The 8,464-nt window shown below is 45.5% G+C and overlaps 1 pseudogene; it reads left to right on the forward strand.

Moving 5' to 3' along the window:
• The first annotated feature begins 4,590 nt into the window (after positions 1-4,590).
• LOC123063698 (disease resistance protein PIK6-NP-like) lies at positions 4,591-7,874 on the forward strand (annotated as a pseudogene).
• The last annotated feature ends 590 nt before the right edge of the window (positions 7,875-8,464 follow it).

An 8,464-nucleotide genomic window follows, 5' to 3' on the forward strand; every position in this document is an offset into this window, starting at 1 on the left:
TCACGAATGCAATGAGAAAGGTTATCCAATAGTAGCGCCTTGAGGAAGAGAATGACACCTCAAATGTCGTTGTTGCCAGATCTAGCAACTGCAGGCCAAATCTTAGATTTTTTTTCCCTGAAGATCAAGTATGAGCAATTCAGAGAAATGCCTTTAACAAAATAATGATGCAAAAGAAAAAGAAAAGGCATTGCCAGGTAAACTCAATTAGGGTCAGCGTTCGGATTTTCACGCGGAGCTTGAGACCGGTACTTGAGAAGCACCACCAAGTTGAAGTCATCATGTGTGTTGCCGCCAACAACGAATCTAAGGTACATGCTCAAGCCCGCCCTCCAGATTTTTCAGATTGTTTTTATTGCTTTTTGCATGAAGGACCTAGAGAGCTTTCCATTAATTATAAATCAGTAAAAATACAAAGCTCCACTGCAGACTCAAAAGAAAGAAAATTACAACAAAGTCCTATTATTTTGCAACAAGGACCTTATTAGACTGAGAAGTCCAAACTGTAGTCTTTGCTTGGATACGTTTCGGCCGCCTACGTGGACAAAACCACTCGGGGCCGCCACACCATGACCAGCTCCGACAGGATGGGTGGACTCCACGCTAAAACTAGCTACATTGCCTCCCATAAGGCATTTGACAAACCTGAAGAGGTGCGGTACAGTGGGGTGAAGGCCAACGATGGACTCGGACTTTTAGTATATGAGCTAAATGAGGAGAATGAGAGGCGACACGAGTCAGAGCAGTTCAAAATTAGAGTGAGGTATGACGACATGTAACATGTTTCATCTGAAGCTTGTGTTGGGATAAATGATAAGTGGGAACCCGTTGAACGAGTTCACGTCCGAGGGTGGCCCGATCTTCATGCCGTAGGATCGAATCGGGAGGGGTAATTAGCTGCAAGCAGTCAGGATAACTAACTTTATGCATGCCAAGGTTGGGTGATCCCGGTACATTGGGGATGACTGACCGGAGCTATAAGAACTCCAACCCGTTGTCCGAACAATCGTCAAACCACAAACCGGGACTAACCCACACAAAACGACCGAAAACCGTGGAGCATGAATTAGGGAGAACCAGAGGCTCCTTCTCGCGAATCCGAATGAACTCACAAGACCAAAGGTAGCAAGGATCTCTCTAGCAGTCTTGCTGCATAAGTTTGTAGCTGAATAGTTTGACAAAAGGTTTCTAAAACGATGGGGGAGATGGGCATTTATAGCAGGAACAACCCCCTTAGCTAGGTGTTGAAAGGATTCAAAAGTAAGCATCTTTTTATGGCTTCCTTCGGGGAATAAGCAGTCAACTTTGAGACTTGTTGGAGAGCTCCTTGAAAATTCGCGAAGCCTTAACAGTCTAGACACCTTTCACGAGAATGACTAGAACTTTTGACTTACAACTCCAAATGATGTGAGGTATTTTGCATTGGAAAGTAAGTTTGATGTAGCTTCTCATGATGTACCCCTATGGCCCGTGTCTCCACCACATGGGTATGGCACAACGAAATATCAAAGGTAAAAACTGGCGGCATCAGCTTCACTTGAAACTTCTTTTCTCCAAACTTGTTGCTCCAAACCGGTTGCTTTAAGAACTCATAGGTTGTTGGATTTCTTCCATTTGATACCTATGTTCAACCAACAACAATGGGGATGAAAGCATAATTGTGTCATCAAGGTTACAAGGCAAAGTTAAGTTAGTGTTCACCTAGTCACTGATTAGTTTGGCGCGACTTCTTGTGATTGGATCTATAATTGTTGGAGACTTGTCGATGGTTGTGGTGTCCTCACACGGAGCAAAATGAGTAAATCTACAATACTCTAAACTACGTCTATGTACATCTGTATGTAGTCCATATTGAAATCTCTAGAAAGACTTATATTTAGGAATGGAAGTAGCACTTGGTAGATAGGTGTGGATGATATTGCCAAAGGCCAGTTTATTTTTTTTTAATTTCAAAATTTTATTTATAATCTAATTTGCTCGTTTTAAAATTTTGCTCTAGCCAGTACGTACCGAAAATTGGAAGTCTTTGGATCATTTCAGCCCCGCATGCCACCTTTTTGTCCTCTGCCTATGGCGCTGCCCAACAGCCGCAGGCAAAGGCAAGGCCGCGCCACCACCTCTGCACTCTGCACCCATCACTCCTCCGATCCGCAGTTGCCTCCGATCCGTACGTCCAGCGCATCGTCCACGGTTGTGGAATAATCGCCACGCCTGTACCGAATGGTGTATGTTACATGGTACGGGGATACAGGTACAGGGATATGGATACGGTGATACGGGAAAACGGCATTTCCTGAAAATAGACTTACGGGGATACGGCGAGTATATGTACAAATGCATAAAAAAATCATAACCAAAAAACAATTTCTTTGGGAGGATGAGTATCTCCATAGGGGGTAATTTAGGATTGGTACACTTGTTAGAGGATTGACGTTGCCTAACGTTCAGAAAAATAGATAGCTAGATGCCCTTGGTTCTCCCCTAAATCCTAATCCATATCATGCAAAAGAACAGAGATCCTGAAACAATGGATTGAACCTTACTTGCGTACAGATTCCGGATGGCAAAGACTTGAAGAATGGAGACGAACTGTGAGGTCTGGCCGGCGGCGCCGAAAGGCAGTCTGGAGATGCGCCGAAACTATCGAGTCTAGCGATTTGGCAACTGCCAGGTGACGGCGAGAGGAAAGATTCCAGCGATTAGGTTTATTTATCCAATCGATTAGGCCGTCTGATGGGTTGCAGAGTCGAGTGGTAGCAGGCCCTTATGAATCCCTGATGTATCCCATGCGTGTCCCAGCCGTATTCTGATTTTTATTCTTTATTTTAATTTGAAAAAATGTGATACGTAGGGACACGCGTATCCCACGCGTATCTGGGCGTATCCCCGTTCCGGTGCAGTATCCTGCACCGATTCGGCACTTCTCTGCCGTATCCCTGCAACATATCCATCATGTTCCCACAAAAGGTGAAGTGTGAGATCAATCTAGCTGTACTAGCCCCGACACAAGCCTTGAGTTTTGTTGCCGCTTCTCGGCTCGTCCATGAAAAACTCAAGTGTATCTACCCCGTAAAAAAAAACTCAAGTGTATCAGTACTCAGGATCTCAAAGATCGTCTTACCCTTCTCGAATACTATATTGAAGTAATCCTCGGCCGAAGCTCATGTCCTTTTTCCAGAGTCGGAACAAGCCTTCAAATCTGCAATGTTAAATATGTTTGAATGATATATGCATAGTTTGGATTAATTTTAGTGGTACATTGCGAAAAGCAAAAGTAGAAACTCTACACATCAACAACTAAGACATATATGGACTGGTATATTGTAAACACATATGTTCTTCAAGGCGGCACCATCCGTCTTATTCTAGCATAAACTCAAACAGAGCAAAAGGCAAAGGAAAAGTAAAAAAAGAATGCTTTGGACCAGGTATCTTGAGAGGCAACTTAACAAGCAAAGAAAATAATTAAGTTCCCTGATGCAGCCAGGTCTGGATATCCATATCATCTTTCCATAATTGAATTGAAGTCGTCCTTGACTAAAGCTCCATTAACTTTTTCTAAAACAAGTCTTCAAATCTGCAATATTAATTGTGTGACTCTTATATGGTTTGGATCAACATTACTCGTACATTTTGAAAACCAAAAGGAGAAATTCTACACAATAACACCTAAAACATGTATGCTCATTTGACTGCTATACTATAAACCAATAGGTACTTCAAGGCACCAACCAGGTCTTACAGTAGCATAAAGTGGGGGAAAAAAGCAAAAGGTAAAGGTAAGAAAACACAAAAAAAAAAGAAAAGAGAAGGATGTGGACCAAGTTTCTTCAAGCCAAAGTAACTACAAGTAAAGAAAAGAATTTGGTTCCTGATGTGGTGGTAGCCAGGTGCATGTGCATGTCATCTTCCCCTCCTTGAATTGAAATTGTCCATGACTGAAGTTCGTTTTCCTTTTTCCAAACAAGCCTTCATATCTACAAGAGTAATATTGATGACATGGTTTGGATTAGTTTTACTTGTACATTTTGAAAAGAAAAAGGAGAAATTATACACATTAATACCAAAAGCGCATATGCACATTTGATTTGTTACACCGTAAGTAAGTCCGTAACTCTAAGGCATATACTATATTTCAAGGCGCCATGCAAACCAGGTCTTATTCAAGCATACAATAAAGAGCAAAAAGGCAAAGGTGGGTAAAAATAAAAGAAAAAGGCAAAAGATGGTCAAGACAGGGCTGTTGGACATGGTATCTTGAAAGCCAAATCAACAAGCAAAAGAAAGAATTTGGTTCCCTGCTGTGCTGCTAGCCAGGTGACGTGCACTTGGGTGCATGCATATGCATGAGGAATACTCATCAACTACTCAGATTGTACGTCTATCCATGGCACGCCATCCCTTTCTTTCCTTCTCCATGGCTACCAGCCGAAGCAAATCTTGGCCAGCCTCTCTCTCTCTCTCTCTCTCAAGAAAACTAAACCGTAAGGGAAGTCGAAACCCTTTGATCGATCATTCATTTCGTTCCATCGATCTCCACCGGGTGGTTTTATCTCTAGTGGAACGAAAGAAGAAACAAGAGGAGTAACAATGGCGGGGATGGCGCAGAGCGCGGTGGACTCTCTGCTGGGGAGGCTGAGCGCGCTGCTGGTGGACGAGGCGCAGCTGCTGCGCGGCGTCCGCGGCGACGTGCGCTTCATCAGGGACGAGATGGAGAGCATGAACAGCCTGCTCGCCCACCTCACCGAGGCGGAGCACCGCGCCCACCACGTCCGTACGTGGATGAAGCAGGTGGTGCCTGGGCCTCGCCCGCGACAGCGAGGCCTACGTGGAGCTCTTCGCCCGGCAGGTCGGCGGCGGCCCCCGCGCCGGCGAGGGCCTCCTGGGCTCCCTGCGGAGGATGCTCCAGTTCCTGAGGACCGTCCCTGTCCGGCACCGCGTGGCGACCCGGATCCGGGAGCTCAAGGACCGGGTGCGTGAGGTGGGCAAGAGGCGACAGAGGTACGGCGTCACCGTGCCTTCTGTCGCCGCCGAGCAAGGCCCAGCCGGTGGCGCGTTGACACTCATCGACGACGTGGAGCAGCTGCAGACATCACTTGCATCTGCTGGGGACATCTGGGGGCGCTCTTTGCTCGAGCTCGAGCTAGACCTAGACGGTGAGGCTCTCTTCAACCAAGGCATCCAACATGTCATCGAAGAGCACATACACAACCAATACATTGGCGAGCCTACATGTCCACATGTCCTTCAGATCTTATGGGACAACAAAACAATGTGGGACAAGCCATTTGTGGATCGTTTTGCTTTGGAAATTTACCACCGTTGCTCCAGGTCCGCCTTATTCGAGTGGAAGGCTAGGGTACCTGCCATGTACATTGACAGTGACCGTTACATTCACAACTGGTACGGCGACGGCGAGATAGTGACAGATCTTCAGCAACATATTATGAGACAAATACCAGCAATGATATCTTCAGCTGCTGACATCCAGACGTATCTGAGAAGAAAACGGGTCTTGATCCTTCTTGAAAGCACCCACAAGACTCATGACACATACCACAAAACAATCAAGGAGCTTATAGGTGATGATGACAGTGATGACTATGGTTTTCGACGTGATAGATCCATAATAATCATCACCGCTGACGTCACCTATTCTTCTCATAATTACACAAGAGTTTACCCTCCACGTGCTATATACAAGGCCTTCTACGATAAAGCCAAGGAGCTTACACATGAGGGTGTACACTGCAACCATCAGTATGTCGAAGAGATTTTGGACAAATGTTACCCCCGTGCCTTTACGATGAAGATGTTCATGCATCTTCTCCAGGCAAATCCCCAAAGGACGGATAATGAGCTTCAAAACATCATGGGGAGCATATCAAGTTGTATAAGGCTCAACAAAAGTGTCCCTAAGCAAATGCTCATGTGGTGCTACAATGACCTGCCTAGCAAATACAAGAGTTGCTTGATGTATCTATCCATTTTCCCCAAAGATCGCACCATCACAAGGACAATCCTGGTTAGAAGATGGATTGCTGAGGGCCTCATAAACCCTACAAGAGAGTACTACACTACCCAAGGTCAGTTGGATAATGCAACAACACTAGAGGTTGTAGCCAAGCACCATTTCGAGATGCTCGTCGCTCGAGGGTTCATTCGTCCTGCTGATATCAGTGATGCATGCAACATCAAGACATGCACATTATATCATGAAGCTTCCGAGTTCATCGCCAGGATTGCCATAGATGTCAACTTTGTGGACACAGATTTGCCACAAAGTTTTGCACAACACCTTTCCATCCATAACAAAATACCACTACAAGCATGTCATCCTCCTATGGAAGTTGCCAATGATATAGTAGCATCTCTTCCATATTTGGCCAAGTCATCTCAGTGGAAGCTCTTGAAGGTGATGGATCTAGAGGGTTGCAGAGGGTTGAAGAAGAAACATCTTAAGATTATTTGTAAGATAATACTGCTCAGATATTTCAGCCTCGGGAATACAGATGTCACTGAACTTCCAAAGCAAATAGAGATGCTAACATGCTTGGAGACATTGGACATCCGGCAAACTACAGTAAGGGCGTTCGCCACAAAGTCTATTATGCTTCCAATGCTAAAGCATATGCTTGCTGGGGAGAGTCAGACATGCCCTCCTCCTTCAAACAACAACCCTGAGAGGTTTCAAGAGTCATTTGTGGGGGTGCGCCTTCCCAATGGCGTCCAAAGAATGGAAAAACTGGAGATGTTGTCTCATGTTGATGTTTCCCACAGTGTTGATGATATGATCAGCATCGGACAACTGCTGCGACTAAGGAAACTAGGTGTGATCCTCGATAGGAAGAATAGAGATGGCTTGTTGGATCTTTTGTTCCAACAGATTGAGAAGTTGCATGGTTGCCTCCGTTCCTTGTCAATCCAGGTCAACCATCCGGTTACAAGTGACGGTGTTATTATTCATGATGATGCAGACGAGGTGCATGCATTGGGCTCGCCTCCGAAACTCCTTCGGAGCCTAAACATCAGAGGCATCAGAAATGGGCTCCTTGGCTGGATCGCAGAGCTCGATAAGCTCGTCAAGTTAACACTGAGCGAAACTTACCTTGGGGAAGATGCTCTAGGCATCATTGGCAATCTTGGAGTTCTAGCTTGTCTCAGGCTTCTGCACAAGTCGTACAACGGAAGCAAGCTCCACATCAAGAATGGAGAGTTCATTAGCCTCAAGTCTTTGATCGTCCGAGGCAACGACATCACCAGCATTCACTTTAACGAAGGTGCATCACCTAAGCTTGAGATGTTTGTGTGGTCTTTTGCCAGAATGGAGGCCATGGATGGACTCGATGAGCTTTACTATTTGAAGAAGGTTGAGCTCTATGGTGACTGCAACCCACAGCCCCTGCGAGACCAGATGTGGAGGAGGTTGTATTTCCAGTACCTGCAAGATCAGATGTGGAGGAGGTTGGATTTCAAGCACAACGGACAGCAAATGTTAGTGCAAAGAGACTATGAAGATGTGGTTGCTGTTTGATTGGTACCGTGTGGCATGGGCGATCAATTCTGCACACGGCATCAACCGGAAGCTTCGCTTATCTGAGCGGTACTTGTCCAGATCTATATCTCTCTCCATTTATTTATCCTCCTTGAATAAAAGATGCAGCTGAAGGAGAGGTAGCCTGGTGGTCTTCATCCAGCTAGCTTGGATCTTTCATCTGCCTCATGCATGTGTGTGTCTGTGAATGTATGTATGTGTGAATCATGCATGGCTGCCCTTAACCCCGGCAGTTTGTGTCTGTGTCTAGTGCGTGTGTGAGCTGACCTATATATGGTCTTCAGTGTGGTGTGGTGTGTATGTGTTTTCGTTCCGAGTGTTCAAAGCACATGTACTGTTTTATCCCTGCTGTTTTTCTTTCTATTCGACCTGTTGTTATCTGCGTGATACGGGATGCCCTTTTTGTGAAAAGGCTTCATGGGAATTTAACCCAGGAAGGCAAGATAAAGAAATGTATCACAAGGAGGGTTAAAATGAGGACATTTGCTATTGTTGTGATGCCATTGAACAATGAAGTATCAACCTTCAGGGATGGCAGTGGACAGATTATTCTTGTCAGCTGGTGTGTTGTCTGTAGTATGTTTAACCATGGTACAGGAAGGGGGAGTCCACCCTTTGCTAAAAAGAAGAAAATTAAAGGGGCTAATGGTACAGTAGTGGATTACTCTGTTGCTGAACAAATTGATGCAAGATCGGCGGCACCTCTTGACGGTGACCGCCGGGCACAATGAATATTATGTGTTCGAACTGTCGGGGTTGTGGGCGGCCCGAGACAGTTCGTGAAATTAGTGACCTCGTTAGGTTGCAACGCCCGGGTCTGCTCTTTCTTTCGGAGACCAAGTTGACTGAGAAGAGAGCTCAAGATCTTAGACGGAGATTTGGCTTCAGTAATGCTTTTGGAGTTAAGGC

Source organism: Triticum aestivum, chromosome 3A (genome assembly GCF_018294505.1).
Source record: "Triticum aestivum cultivar Chinese Spring chromosome 3A, IWGSC CS RefSeq v2.1, whole genome shotgun sequence".
Taxonomy (NCBI): domain Eukaryota; kingdom Viridiplantae; phylum Streptophyta; class Magnoliopsida; order Poales; family Poaceae; genus Triticum; species Triticum aestivum.